Source organism: Balaenoptera physalus (assembly GCF_965194825.1).
Source record: "Balaenoptera physalus genome assembly, chromosome: 5".
Taxonomy (NCBI): domain Eukaryota; kingdom Metazoa; phylum Chordata; class Mammalia; order Artiodactyla; family Balaenopteridae; genus Balaenoptera; species Balaenoptera physalus.
Window position 1 is genome coordinate 90,665,917 of NC_138884.1, and position 15,076 is coordinate 90,680,992.

The following is a 15,076-nucleotide window of genomic DNA, read 5'->3' on the forward strand; positions in this document are numbered from 1 at the left end:
TCAATTTCCCACATACACACACAAAGAAGAGGTCATATAAGCACACAGAGAGAAGCAAGCAGTCTGCATGTCAGGAAGAGAGTTCTCACTAGGGACTGAATAGTTTGACCCCTTGATCTTGGGCCTCCCAGCCTTTAGAACTGTGAGAAATAAATTTTCATTGATTAAGACACCAGTCTATGGTTATTTTGTTATGGCAGCCTGAGATGATTAATACATATATGTTCATAATAATAACTGTGATGAAAGTTATGATAATGAGAAATGCAGAATGTTGGCAGCACTTACCAATGAGACCTAATCTAATTTAGGGAGTTTAAGAAAGTTTCCCTAGCACTTCCCTGAAGAAGTAGTATGTATTGCTGGCCTGTAATATGAGGAAAAGTAATCCAGATAAAGAAATTATAACTAAGTCATTAGGTATGTGTGGTTTAATTATTAAAGTACTATGATCATAATTGTAAAAGATCATTCTAGCTTCATTTTGAAGAATGAATTATAAAAGATCAACGCTAGAAGCATGAAGCATATAGGTCAGGTAAGAGTTGATTATAGCTTGCGCGACAGTGGTCATAGAGGTAATAGATTTTATTAGATGAATTCTAGATGCGTTTGGAGTTAGAGACAAAATTAATTGCTAATAGATTTATATGAGGGTAAAAGAAAGAATTATCAAAAACTAGATATACATTTCTAACTTCAAAAATTGTACTGCTCATGGTGGAATTTTCTAAGGGGAAGAACCTTCTCAGACTGGGAGAGGTGCAGATTTGGGGAAATAATCAGTAAGCCTTTTGGGCCCATGTTAAGTTTGAGTTGCCTACTAAACATCTAAGATAAGGTATCAAGTGAGCATTGAATATGCATATCTGAAATTTTGTAGAAAAGGCAATCAGTATTGAAGATTCAGAATAGAATTATAGATTATAATTGTTTTAAATCCAAAAGCCTGAATGCATGCTCACTGGAGAGCATAGATACAATCATAAGAGAAAACCCAAGATGCATCCAAAGCTTTAAGTAGGAGAGAGGGAGGAGCTAACAAAAGAGAAAGGAAAGGAGTTGTCAGTGAGATAGAAAAACCCATAGAATGTAAGCTAAAAGAAAGCAAACAAAAAGGTAAACAGTTATTACTTTTTCCAAATACATCTGAGTTTAAAAATATGGAAAGATAAATTGATCATTGGATTTAGAAAGCTAGAAATAAGGGACAACATTAAAAAAAAAAAAAAAAGAGCCTCAATGGAACTATAGAGAGAAAAAGTAGAAAACTGCCATAAAGACAAAAAAGAAAATTGTTATTGAGGTAAGAGAAGAAATTATTTAGAAAAACAAAGAGACACAAGAAAATAAAGTACCCAAACCCATGGCCCCAAGTACAGGAGTAAAAGGGGGGAAAATACAGATTTCCCATGAAAAGGCTTTAAGGAAATCAGTTATTAGAAGGAAACCAACAGTGAATTTACAATACGAAGTAAAGACGAAGGGAACATTTTTTAAAAATTGAATATATGGACAAATTTTTTAGTAAGAAAAGAATTTTAGAAGAGGGAAGTATGAGAATCTGTATCAGATTATTGGATGTGCAGGGTGGTGTGCCAGTGAGGGTCTGGGCTAGGTCTCTTCTTCCTAAGGTAAACAGATATGAATCATTATGGGTTTTCTGGACATATGTCATATATAAGGAATGAATTCTAGGGAATTCACAAATAGAGATATTTATGTTATAGATATTGATTACAGACTTACATTTAAAATTATACTAAACTCTTTTATGAGGCCTTCCACAAGCCTCTTCTGGCTGAGTTTTATTCTTGTCTTATATGTTCATATATTGCTACATACAAATCTCCATTCTTTCCATTATTTTGTTTCTCTAATTTTCTGTCCATGAGCCTTTCTCTCCCACTACATCTTTTGAGAGGAGAGATTGTGTATTATATTTCTTTGGATTCTGGGTGCATAGAATGGTGCTTATGAAGGGCATACAAAACACTAGAAATGTATCAGTTGATGGCATTAATTGACTTCAAGCATCAGGAAGGGGGAAAATACTCATGTGTCATCCAGGGGACATTGTGATGAGATTTTCTTCATAGGCTTCTTAATATGTAATATGAAATATAAAGTTTTAATTCCCAAGAACATGGGTCTTTTTTTTTTTTCTTGGAGGGTTGTGTTGGAAGTACAACTTTATCAAAGTGATTCTGTCTCGTAAGAAGAAAGAATCATGTTAGTGTTTCTTAGTCTTTATCTTTTTTTACCTGAAAAATAAACAACAACCTGTTTGTAGGCACAGAAACTTAAAACCATCTAATTGTTTCAATCAGAGAAAATTTAACACAGGGTATTGGTTACAGTTTACTGAAGACCAAAGGAACATAGTTTATGAGAAAGTAAGTAGAGATTAGAAACAGCAGAAAGTACAACCACTACTAAGACTGGAAAACTCATAAAAGAAGAGATGTTATGAGAGCCCGGAAGCTGGTTCTCTATAGCAAGGGCTAAACCTCAGCAGGAACTGAGACCCAGAGGGAAGGGCTATTTTGTAGGAAAGAGAATAATGGAAAGAAACAGCTGATGCCAGTGAGTCTACTGGAAGCAGAGAAGAGAGCTTAGAAATAATCTCACTTCTTTCCTACTCTTGACCTATATTCTTCTGATTCCAGAGAGCAGACACTTAGACAGTTTTGTTCTATAATACTAAGGAAAGCAAGAAGAGGAAGTGTTTGGAATGCATCTAAGAGGAAATAGACCGATTACTGGCACACATTCTTAGATAATAGGTATTCAAAGATAAATCTCTCAAACATATCTTACTAAATAATATAAGATGATGACAAAACACTTACAATTGTATTATTACTATAGAACAACTTGGCTGAAACTGTGAATGCTTGGATGCGTTTAGAAGTATTGTCCGTTTATTCATAAATTTGTATCAGTATAGAAAAATCTATGACTAAATCTTTATTCCCTCATTTGGTTCACACATCAGAAAAAAAAAATCCATTCTTTTCTGATTTAGAAAGAATAGTATTAAGATGGTAGAGTTCACTGACTTTTGAAAGCATAGGAAGAAATTGATTGAGCAATATTTCTCGCCTCAGATCAGTGTTGTATGCCATTTTTAGTTTGAAATTACCCATTTGACTCTGCTGCAGGAAAATGATGTTGGACAATTTAAGTAATAGCAATCAAAATTAATGATTATGTTTTCATTAAATTCAAATGCACTAGAAGAATTGGCATTGAAATCATGTTCCACCATCCAAAAGGAACACTTTATTTTCAATGTTTTTTCTTAATAATTTTCATAGGTAATGACATAGAATAAGTCAAAATCACTCCCGTATATTCAACCAATAATTTCTTAGTTGGGGATTCAGTTTCAGCTCATTTTTGTTCCTTAATAGGATGTATTTATTTAAAAAATAGAAGGGGGGGAATATCTTCAACTAAACATTATTGTAGATACTTGTGATTAATATTGTTGATATTAGTGCATATTTTCCCCCTAAATTCAGTGGGACTTTTGTTAAATCAATTGCTATTTTCCTGTTACTGAACAAATAATAAATCAGCCTGGTTGAGGGCAATGACAAAAATCATATCAACTAGTAAATTAAAATACACCTTAGCTTTTAGCACCTTCTCGGGCTTACCTGATCAGAGTTTTCCAGGCAAAGACAAAGTGGACCAGGGAGCGGGGAGCTATAGATAGGTAGTCTGGACAGTAGAAATAAATACCCTGTGCAAGAGCCTAGAGGGAAGAGAAAGCGTGTCATATCAGGGACCAGCAAATAATTCTATCTAGATAAAATGTTGAGTACTAATGCAAATGTGACAGAATATAGAGACAGAGTGTTAATAAGGAAAAACCCACATCATGAAAGCCCTGGAATTTGGCAAATTATCCAGAGTGATAGAATTTCATTGACTTTTTGAAAGGGAGAAACGTGATCACATTTTCACTTTATAACATCCTTTCCTTATATTGAGAAAATATTGATAGCGATATTGCATTAAATTGAAAGGAGAGAGAGCAATTCAAATGTTGTTACAATTATCCTTGAAAATGATATTAGTTCCTGAGCTACTTAGAGGTGAGAGGGATAAAGAGAATTAGGATTATTTAAAAGCCATAAAGAAGAAAGCAATGAATAGTCTTTCATTAGATGAGACATGTAAGTTAGAAGGAAGCTAATCCAAAACCATGGTTTAACCCTGAACTCTTTCTATTCTGTGTTTGCTCTTGTGTAGCTTCACATGGCTGGAGGGGAAACACAACCACATGGCCTGGGTCTCAGTTAACATGTGCATGGTTTTTCAGTGCTTCCTGGCTCTCAAACCATACTCCGCTAAGTCACTTACTCTCCCACTACCAAGAATCACTGTTTCACACATTTTCGTCTCTAGTCAGTTGCTCAGTATTTCCTTTCATACTCATTCTCAGGTGATACCCCTGCTGTGTACTTCACTGGGATAATTGGAAGGAATTTCATAGACTCCTATTGTCATATCTACACATCTACCTGCACAAATATCTGCAAACACTTTCTTTGTGCCTAGTTATTGTTAATTTTCTCTCAAACATGCCCCTTTTTTTGGATATAAGATCTAATACCTTGTTACCATAATTACCATACCTCCAAAAACTTAATGTCAGAGCAGTAATTCTTTGGTGATGTAGTCAAGTTTCATGGCCTTAAAAACCATCTGTATATTGATAACTCCCATTTTTTTCCTCCAGTACAGTTCTACATCGTGATATTCCACCACTCTTGACATTTCCACTTGGATATCTAATATACCTCAAATTTAATATGACCAAGATAGAATTGCTCCTTCCTTCTCAAGCTTGCTTCACCAATAACCTTTCTTCAATTAGTTGACAACAACTCAATCTTTCCACTTGTTTGGAACAAACATTTTAAAGTCATTCTTGGTTTTTCTCTTTCTCTTATATCCTGTGTTGAATGTGTTACAAGTCTTACTTGTTCAACATTCAAAATACATCTAAAGTACTGTCACTTATCATCCTATATTACTACCTCTGGCCCAAGCCACTGTTATTTCTCTCTTTGGATTAGTGCAAATAGCATTCTAATAGATTCCCCTGCTTCCATGCTTGGACACCTACAGTCTATTCTTTATTCTTCAGCTAGAGTCAGTGAATCATGTCACTCTTCTGTCATCCAATATCTCATAATTCTTCTCATTCCACAAATGCAATGCCAAAGCCATTGACATGGTCTACACGGTCCTTCTATACTTCCCTCATTACTTCTAGGATGTTAATTCCCCGTTACCATTGACTTCATCATCTACTTCTTACTCATTGCTTATTCATCTCCAGCTATACCAGCTTTCCCCACGTAATTAAAATATGCAAGGAATATTCTAATTTTAGTGTTTGTTTGGTTTTTTTTCCTGGATATTTCCTCTGACTGGATCAGACTGGATCACTCAATCCCCAGTTATTCACTTGGATAATTCCATCACTTCCTTCAAAGCTTGGCTTAAATCTTACCTTCTCAATTAAGTCTACCCCTGACTACCCTATTTAATACTACAAGTTTCCCGCCAACCTGGACCTCTTTAAATCTCCTTTAGCTTACTCTCATCTCCATTTTTAAAATATAATTTACTTATTTACTGTATTTACTGGTAATTTTTATCTCATCTCTATATTAAAAGCTTAATAGGTCACACGTCTATGCTGCCTTTTCACAGATATATCCAAAATAATGAAAACAAAATCTAGAGCACAGTAGGTGATAAGTAAACATTTATTAAATTAAAGAATGTATGCACGGTTGTCTCTGGGTATATGCCTAGTAGTGGGATTTCTGGGTCACATGATAATTCTATTTTTAGTTTTTTAAGGAACCTCCATACTGTTCTCCATAGTGGCTGTATCAACTTACATTTCCACCAACCGTGCAAGAGGGATACCAAAGGGGAAGGTGGGGGTTGGAATGAATTGGGAGATTGGCATTGACATATATACACCGTTGATACTATGTATAAAATAGATAACTAATGAGAACCTACTGTATAGCACAGAGAACTCTACTCAATGCTCTGTGGTGACCTAAATGGAAAGGAAATCCAAAAAAGAGGGGATATATGTATACGTATAGCTGATTCACTTTGCTGTACAGTAGAAACTAACACAACATTGTAAAGTAACTATTCTCCAATAAAAATTTTTTTTTTAAATTTGATTTTTGAAGAATGAAATAATGCCATTTGCAGCAACATGGATGGATCTAGAGATTGTCATACTGAGTGAAGTAAGTCAGACAGAGAAAGACAAATATATGGTATTGCTTATATGTGGAATCTAAAAAAGGTACAAATGAACTTATCTACAAAACAGAAATAGAGTTACAGATGTAGAAAACAAACTTATGGTTACCAGGGGTAAGGGGGGGGAGGGATAAATTGGGATTGACATATATACACTACTATATATAAAATAGATAACTACTAAGGACCTACTGTATAGCATAGGGAACTCTACTCAATACTCTATAATGGCCTATATGGGAAAAGAATCTAAAAAAGAGTAGATATACGTATATGTATAACTGATTCACTTTGCTGTACACCTGAAACTAACACAGCATTGTAAATCAACTATACTCCAATAAAAATTTTTTTTAAAAAATGATGCATACATGGAGTCTGTTATTTTTGCCCAATTTTTTCTAAAGGCATTTCTGTTTGAAGTGTAAACATCTTTCTTTTCTTTTTTTTTTCTTTATTATTTTTTTCCTTCAGCATCCCACCCTGAGGTCATAGAGATCATTAGATCTAAATGATTGAATAAGATAGATGCCAGGAATATAAAGAAAAATACCTTAAAATATCAATATATAAAATGTTATCCAGTGGCTATTTGTTTTTTGTTTTTTTTTAATTTAGTCCTTTGAACCATCTGGAGGTTGTGTTAATATCCACATTTTATATAGGAGGAATAGCACATGCAGAAAAATTAAGTAACATGCCCAAGGTCATAAAACCAGAAAGTGGCACAACTACTGTCTGAGCAGAAGAATTTTCAATTTTTTCCCTCCATTTCACATGGAGAACCATTATAATGTTCTACTTTTTATTTCTTATCTCTATTCTAAATGCCCTGTTTCTTCATATATTTTCTACTTTCTCATCACTCTAATCACATTTTTTAGGCTATAGAATTTGTCAGTGTTTACAGCCTGTCCTTCCAAATCAAAGTGCATTTCTGTATCAAGTCTCAGTTTCAGTTTGGGTGTATAAATATGGTAATATGTGTCACCATATTATTTCTCTTGAAGCAAAACTTGTTCATTCCATTAACATAATAACAGTGATATTGGTGTTTGCCATGGCATGACTAGCATATTTAGCTCTCTCTGTGGTGACCAGGAGGAAATATTAATACATGCATTTTTTCCCAGATGCTTGCTTGCATTCCACCTTCGTGCTTCTCATCTGTTCTTAATGTCTCTCTTCCTTTTACCTTTATAAAAACCCTAATAAATATGAGATATATTGCTAGGCACTAGGAGCACAGATGTAAAAACAGGCATAATCAAGGCATTCAAGGTACAAATTAGGGAGATACCTTTATACATCAGACTGGGATACATTCTTCTCTAAATGCTGTGATAGAGATATATGCAAATAGGGGAAATTAGGTTTTATTAGCATCTCATTATTTTTTCTAAGTGTATGTTTCTGTGTGTGCTTACTTACAACAATTAATTTGAACTGAGTCTTTGTCATTTTTTTTAAAAAACCCTACTTCTGTTTTTAGGCGTGATTATATAACAAGGAGATAACAGGAATTACTTGTTACACGTTCTCTGGGATTTCAAAGTTTTTATTTAAATAACATTGAAGATGTCATAGTAATTTAGTTTCAACCTTTGAGAAAAGTGTTCTACAGAGACTAAGCATATTGTGAAGCTTTTTGCAGACTTAAACCAGAACTATTTTAAGGACAATTTAACATTAAGCTAGAAGATGCTTTAAATAGTAGTAGCATGCCTTTTGAATTTAATGGCTGTACAACTTCAATCACGAATACTTTCTCAAATTCTTTTTCAAACTGAAAATTAAAGAAGATTGTTAAATACTCTAACCAGATAAAGCTTAGATAAAACTTTTGTTCCAGATATTGTTGCGCTTGTTTGGTTGAGTCAAATTCAATATTATTGTGAATGTCAGAAGGAATTTGGCATCAGCGCTGCAAATATTTTGTTTGAAAACGTGTATTTAAGCAGCTGAGTTAACATAGAGACATCTGTGCATCTTTCTAGTAACAAGGGACCCAAAGTATGTTTTCTAGACATTGGTGCTAGCAAAGACCGGTGTGTCAAATCCTGGGAAGAGTGAAAAGTATGAATTCATCACTCTGAAAGCAATGCTTTTTATGATCTTTGGGGAAGAAATAAGGGAAATTCAGAGAATTACACAGGAATAGATATGTAGAATAGAAATTTTTCATGTGATGATCATCAAACATCTTTGGAACTCCTTTCTTTGGCTTGGGAAATTTCTCCTACTCTGATTCACATCTACCAGTGTAAAAGCCAAAACTTGCCTTTCTAGTCATAGGACCAGAGATAACACAGGTCTGTGATTCAAAAGTGAGAAAGCACAGATGCACAGAATTCTATTTTTCTTGAGGAGGCATTGGAGATATTTAGCTTTAGGAGGACAGCAGGATCAGGAATTTTGCTGCCCACTCCCTTGATTTACCTATAAAAGCCAAGATGTCTTTGATGAACTACCCATTGCAGAATGCTTGTAGCAGTAGTTTCTTCTGTAAAGCAATTCCCGTACTAGTCTATGTACTTCTCCTGCTTAAGTAACTTCCCCTGCCAAACTCTCTGGCACTACTGGAGAGTCCGTGAGGTATGAAATATCGTTTAATGAATTTATTGTCTGATATAATTCGGATTGTTGTAACCAAGAACTCTATGTGATACAAGTGACTTCATATCATGGCTCAACTTTTTCATGGCTCTTTGGACAATTTTCTCAATTTCCTTGCCCTTCTGCCTCTGTCACAACTTTCTAGGAAAACACATACACACACACACACACACACACACACTTTCATTTATATTTTGGTTTCCTCTTTGCCTTCGTGCAGACTTCTGAGAGCTGCTAAAAAAAAATCACAAAACTGGGCTTGTGACATCATGATAAATTCATATTAATCAATCTCAATTTGGCCCTTCTCATCAACATTTAAACATTCTCAAAGTTCTGAAATATTGAAAATTATATATTTCCCATTGTACCTTATCTATATTAGCTACTCATTTTAACTGTTCCTTTTTTCTGATCTTAATAGACCTTTGTCACTCATAACAACTTCAAGGTCTTTTGGTTGAAGTGACCATGCAGTACAGTGAAGATAAAGCCAGGAAAGTGGGTGACTTAGTTTGGATGACAAGAAGGTCCATGGTGGGACCATTTCAAGAAGCAGTACTTGTCTTGCCTGTAAGTGGGCTTGGATAAGCCTGTGTTTATAAACCCTCTGGTTAAGACAGAATTTATGTATCATCTATTATGGTTGACAGGAGAAAATAAATCATATGAAGGACTTAAAATATTTTTTCTTGTGAAAATATGAATTTTAATTTTAAAAAATTCTAGAAGTGTAGTTATATCAACCGTAACACTCTTTTTTTTTTTTTAAAGGAATTCCTTTATTTTTATTTATTTATTTATTTTTGGCTGTGTTGGGTCTTTGTTTCTGTGCAAGGGCTTTCTCCAGTTGCGGCAAGCGGGGGCCACTCTTCATCGCAGTGCGCAGGCCTCTCACTATCGCGGCCTCTCTTGTTGTGGAGCACAAGCTCCAAATGCGCAGGCTCAGTAGTTGTGGCTCATGGGCTTAGTTGCTCCGTGGCATGTGGGATCTTCCCAGACCAGGGCTTGAACCCGTGTTCCCTGCATTGGCAGGCAGATTCTCAACCACTGCGCCACCAGGGAAGCCCTCAACCTTAACACTCTTAACACCTTTTTTGTAAAACACTCATCTCTTGATTTCCCTGATACTAAATTCTGAGTTTTCCTGTACCTCTGTCCTTCTCCATCTGAGCTCTAATTCCCAATACTCAACTATAAAATAACTGTTCAGTAGTTTCAATGCGTCTTAAACTCAACACATCCACATCTGAATTCTCTATCACTTTAAAACCTTTTTACTTTCCTTCTCTTCCCCTGTCTATCTCTTCTTCCCATACTTCCCTCTACCTTAGGAAATATCTGTGACTCTGTCTTCTCCCTCACTTCTCATATTCCATCAAACACCAGTCTTACAACCGTACCACCACTTATCTGTCTGTAAAATTCACCTACTTTTTTCTTTCTCTGTATATACTATGTTATTGAAGACACCATCACTTTTCACCTATATTACTGTAAAAGGTCTGCTGATTGGAAATCATGTCTATCCTCTTATCCCCTTCCAATCTATTCTCCACAATGAAGCCGTAAAAATAATTCTAAAACATTGATGAGTAAATGTCTTCCCTTATGTGAATCCTTTCCAAAGCTAACTTTGAAGCTAATGATGTTGCTTACTACTACTTATTCTCCTGGTCAAGACTTAAATATACTTTTTTAGAGAAGTGTTTTAAAACTCGCTACAAATAGTAATTTTTATTTTAGATGATAAGAATTAGGACAAAAGTGATTTCTTGTGTATCCCTTAACTACTTATTGTGGATATAGATGGTTTTACTACTTTTGTCTTTTAACCTTTCTTCTAGTTTTATAAGTGGTTGATCTACTGCTTTTACTGTATGTTTGCCAATGAGATTTTTCCTTTCATAATTTCATATTTCTAGTTGTTGTCTTTTCTGCTTAGAGAAGTCCCTTTAACATTTCTTATAAACCTGGTGTAGTGCTGCTGAACTCACTTAGCTTTTGCTTATCTGTAAAATTTTTATTTCTATTTCCAATCTGAATGATAGCCTTGCTGGGTAGAGTATTCTTGCTCATAGGTTTTTTCTTTCATCACTTTGAATGTATCATGCCACACCTTTCTGGACTGCAGAGTTTCTGCTGAAAAGTCAGCTGAGAATCTTATGAGTTCCATTGTATGAAATTAGTTTTCTCTTGCTGATTTTATGATTCTCTCTTTATCTTTAACTTTTGCCATTTTAATTATATTGTGTCTTCGTTTGGATCTCTTTGAGTTCAGCTTGTTTGGGACTCTCTATGCTTCTTAGACCTGGATATCTGTTTCCTTTAGCAGGTTAGGGAAATTTTCAGCTATTATTCCTTCAAATAAGTTCTCTGCCCCCTTCTTTTTTCTCCTTCTGGGACCTGTATAATACTTGATGTTGTCTTAGAGATCTCTTAAACTATCATCATTTTTTAAAATTATTTTTTCTGCTCAGCTTGGATAATTCCCACAAGTCTGTCTTCCAATTCACTAATCCATTCCTCTGTATCATCTAACCTACTGCTGTTTCCTTCTAGTTTTGTTTTTTTGTTTTGTTTTGTTTTGTTTTTCAGTTCTTGTATTCTTCAAGTCTGTTTGGTTCTTTTTCATATTTTATAACTCTCTGTTAACCTTCTCACTGTGTTCATCCATTTTTCTTCTGAGTTCAGTGAGCAACTTTATGATCATTATCTTGAACTATTTATCAGGTAAATTGTTTATCTCCACTTCATTTAGTTCTTTTTTCTGAGGTTATTTTTTGTTCCTTCATTTGGAACATATTCTTCTGTCTCCTCATTTTTGCCAAATTTTCCTTGTTTATTTCTATCTATTATGTTGATCAATTATGTTTCCCAATTTTGGAGAAATGGCTTTATGTAGGAGGTGTCTTATGGGGCCCAGAAGGACACTCCCCTCTGATCACCAAAGCTCTATGCTCTACAGCCGCCCCCTATGTGGGTCGCATGGGCCCTTCTGTTGTGTTGGGGCCAATTACTGTGGGTGAACTTGTTGATGGGGCTGGCCCCAGGCCCAGTTGGCTAAAAGGCCCTGCCTCATGTGGTGGGTGCCAGCTTGCTGGTGGCAGGGCCGGGTCCCAGTGTGATTGGCTGTGGGAACTAAGGGGTCCCAGGGCTGGTGCTGGCCCACTTGGGGTGGGGTCAGGTCCCAGGTCTTTTTTTTTTTCTTTAGATTCCACCTGTCAGAGAGATCTTATGGTATTTGTCTTTCTCTGTCTAACTTATTTCCTTTAGCATAATACCCTGAGGGTCCATCCATTGACCCTCAAATGCTATTATTTTTTAAAAACTGAATATTTTTTTGCTTTGTCTACTTTGCTTCTAGCAGTTTAATGATAAAAGGTGAAATTGAGATAAAAATGTCAAAGATAGTTCAGTAAATGAAAAGCAGAAAAATATAACCAATCTGAATATTTGAAAGTTTTCTGCATTCTGATATCACTGCTTCTGGGTACAGAATGAATATATTTTCTTTCTTTTACTCTGTAGTATTTGTGGGACTTTAGTATTGGCCACAGGGACTAGTCTAGAAACACAACTAGATGAAGCTTCAACCAAGTTAGAATGTTATTGGTTTCATTAATTAACAGAGCAATACAAAATATGGGGAACTTCATTAGCTTTTAAGATTATAGTTATTTTTCTCTCAGGCCTCAGGGTACATGCTTAGTTTGATTTTAGATTAATTTTCTTTTTAAGCATTAAACATATCTAGTGGGAGCTTCCCTATTACAATTAGTGGAGCAAACCATTATGTGGATTTTGTGGGGAGCTCATATAATATTAATAAGAACTCCATACCAGGGTAAATGTTGAGGAACTAGAGATTATTCAGTTTATCTGTCTGTGACAACAGTGGAGCACAGCATTGATATGATGGGTACGATGGAACTGAGGACACCAGTGGTCTATATTGTACACGCTAGTTGTTTATTTATTTATTCATTCATTCATTCATTCATTTATTTGGCCTATAGGTCCTGGCAAGAAAGTTTGCCAGAAAGAAGAGTGACCACATTAGGGAACTGGAGCTTTGTCCTGCATAGCTGTAATCTCCAAACCAAAGATTATGCTATCTTCTTAAACTCCGCCATAATACCATCTCAGTCTAGGCTCAGTCAGAAAAACAGAATAAGGGACTTTAACATAGGAGTTAGGATTTACAGGAGAGAAATGAGAAAGGTGGGGAAACAAAGATGAGTAAAGTCACCAAAAAGGCCAAGATTGCTACACCAGAAAGTCAAGCAAGTAGAGGCTGTGGCCCTTAACCTGATCTGTTAGCTCAGGTGGTTCTCAAAGGAACCTGTTGTGATTCTCAGGAATGTCCCTCCTGTCTCTGTCATCAGCATTAAAGCAGGTGATAGATAAGCAGTTCCAAGCTCTTTGAATCTCATGTTTGTTCACTACAACCTCTTCTTAGGAATCACATAATTTACTCCCATTCCCCTTGCCTTACATGAGTTTGTCTCATTCTTATTCTTACTAAATATCATGCAGAGAGGGCATTCTGGTAAACATGGTTCCAGATCTTTTGCCTTCATTGTAAAGAACAGCACTGGAAGTAATGCCAATTTGACAAAAATTCAGAATAGTTTCTTTGGGATAGAAACTGTCATCAATCATTTAGTAGAGGAGGAAATTAAAGTTTATAGAGTTTAGGTAGCTTGCCTGAAAATGCAGGTCAAAAATGAAAGAAAATAATTAAATGCAGGGTATTTGAACCACAAAGAAAGTGTTATCTTGTTGTTTTTGATGGTTGTTTTTATTGTCTTCATAGCATCAATGATTTTGAACACTAGCTTAACACTGGAATTACAAAGGGCTTCAAAAAATTGTAAGCAGCTATGTGAAGCTCCAGAGATTTTAATTTTACTGCCCTGAGTTGGAATGAATGGAATTTGATTTCTATCAAAATATCCTAGGGGACTCTGATGCACAAGAAGGCATGAGAAACACTGAAGTAGATCAAACTTATATTCACTCAGGATTTTCAAATTGTGGATCATAACATACTGGTGGGAATAAATATTTTCCTCATGAGCCTTTAACAATTAAAAATTTCAAATCCACTCTTGTTCTTACAAATAAATTATAGACAATTCTATGACTTATAATTAAGTATTATTTTTAATACTAATATTATTTCATTTCCCATGTCTTAATGACTACTATATAAAAGTACATATATATCAGTGATTACTTACAATTGTGATTCATACACTATCGTCAGTGCACTGCTATGGAAATCAATTATTCTACTTTGAATATTGGCAGGTTTGCACAGTTGTGAAACTTAGTGAAAATCTATAAAACTAAACAGTTGGATTGCTCAAAAATTTCTGGGAAATTTCTTTATTGTACGGATAACATCATTTTTATGTTTAATGGATTTTATCTTTTAAATACAGTTTTCTTATAATTTACAATAATAAATAATTTGATATATGGGTAATTGCTTAGAATTATTACTGACAGAAAGTAAGTACTCAATAAGTAAAGTTTTTAAAAAGTGGAGAAGAAAAGACATAAAAATGTATATACTGAAAAAATTTACATTGTTTTTGACCTGGTTTTTACAATAGTGCACACTTACATGCATATAAATTTTATCTAAATCATTTCATAGATATTTATTTCTGTCTATATATTTAACTGTACTATTTGTCATCAAATCTATGAGGCCATTGGTTGTAAGAGATACCATTTTTATGTGTCACCAGAGAGAAAAAACCCTGCTAAAAAAGCTGTAACACAGGCTTTATTTCACATAGAACGCTTATTTTATACCCTTTGAAAAATCTCTTAATTTTATTTAGGTATAGATTTTTCTCCTTAATAAAAGGAAAATATGACTAAAATAACTCAGTTTAAGTGGTAGATCTTACAAGTGTCCATTTTCCTCCATTTCTGGATACATGGAAGACTGAGAGTCTCAATCCGCATGCAGTGAGTTATTGCCATGTCTGTTGACCCCATAATAAAATGGAAACAGAAGTGAAATAAGAAATTTCTGCACTGAAGTGGTGATTGTTGGAGAAGCTTCATGCAACAACGGAGCCACAGGTTTGAAGCAACTTGGCCATTGATTCACCACACAGAAGAC

General features: G+C 34.9%; 1 long non-coding RNA gene across 1 annotated transcript in view; it reads right to left on the reverse strand.

Moving 5' to 3' along the window:
• Window positions 1-9,688: 9,688 nt before the first annotated feature.
• The window catches only part of LOC309662150, a 77,195-nt gene continuing 71,807 nt past the window's right edge, over window positions 9,689-15,076 (reverse strand). The window contains exon 2 of the long non-coding RNA XR_014264540.1: window positions 9,689-12,593. This is a non-coding gene — a long non-coding RNA (uncharacterized lncRNA). The remainder of the gene's footprint in view (window positions 12,594-15,076) is intronic.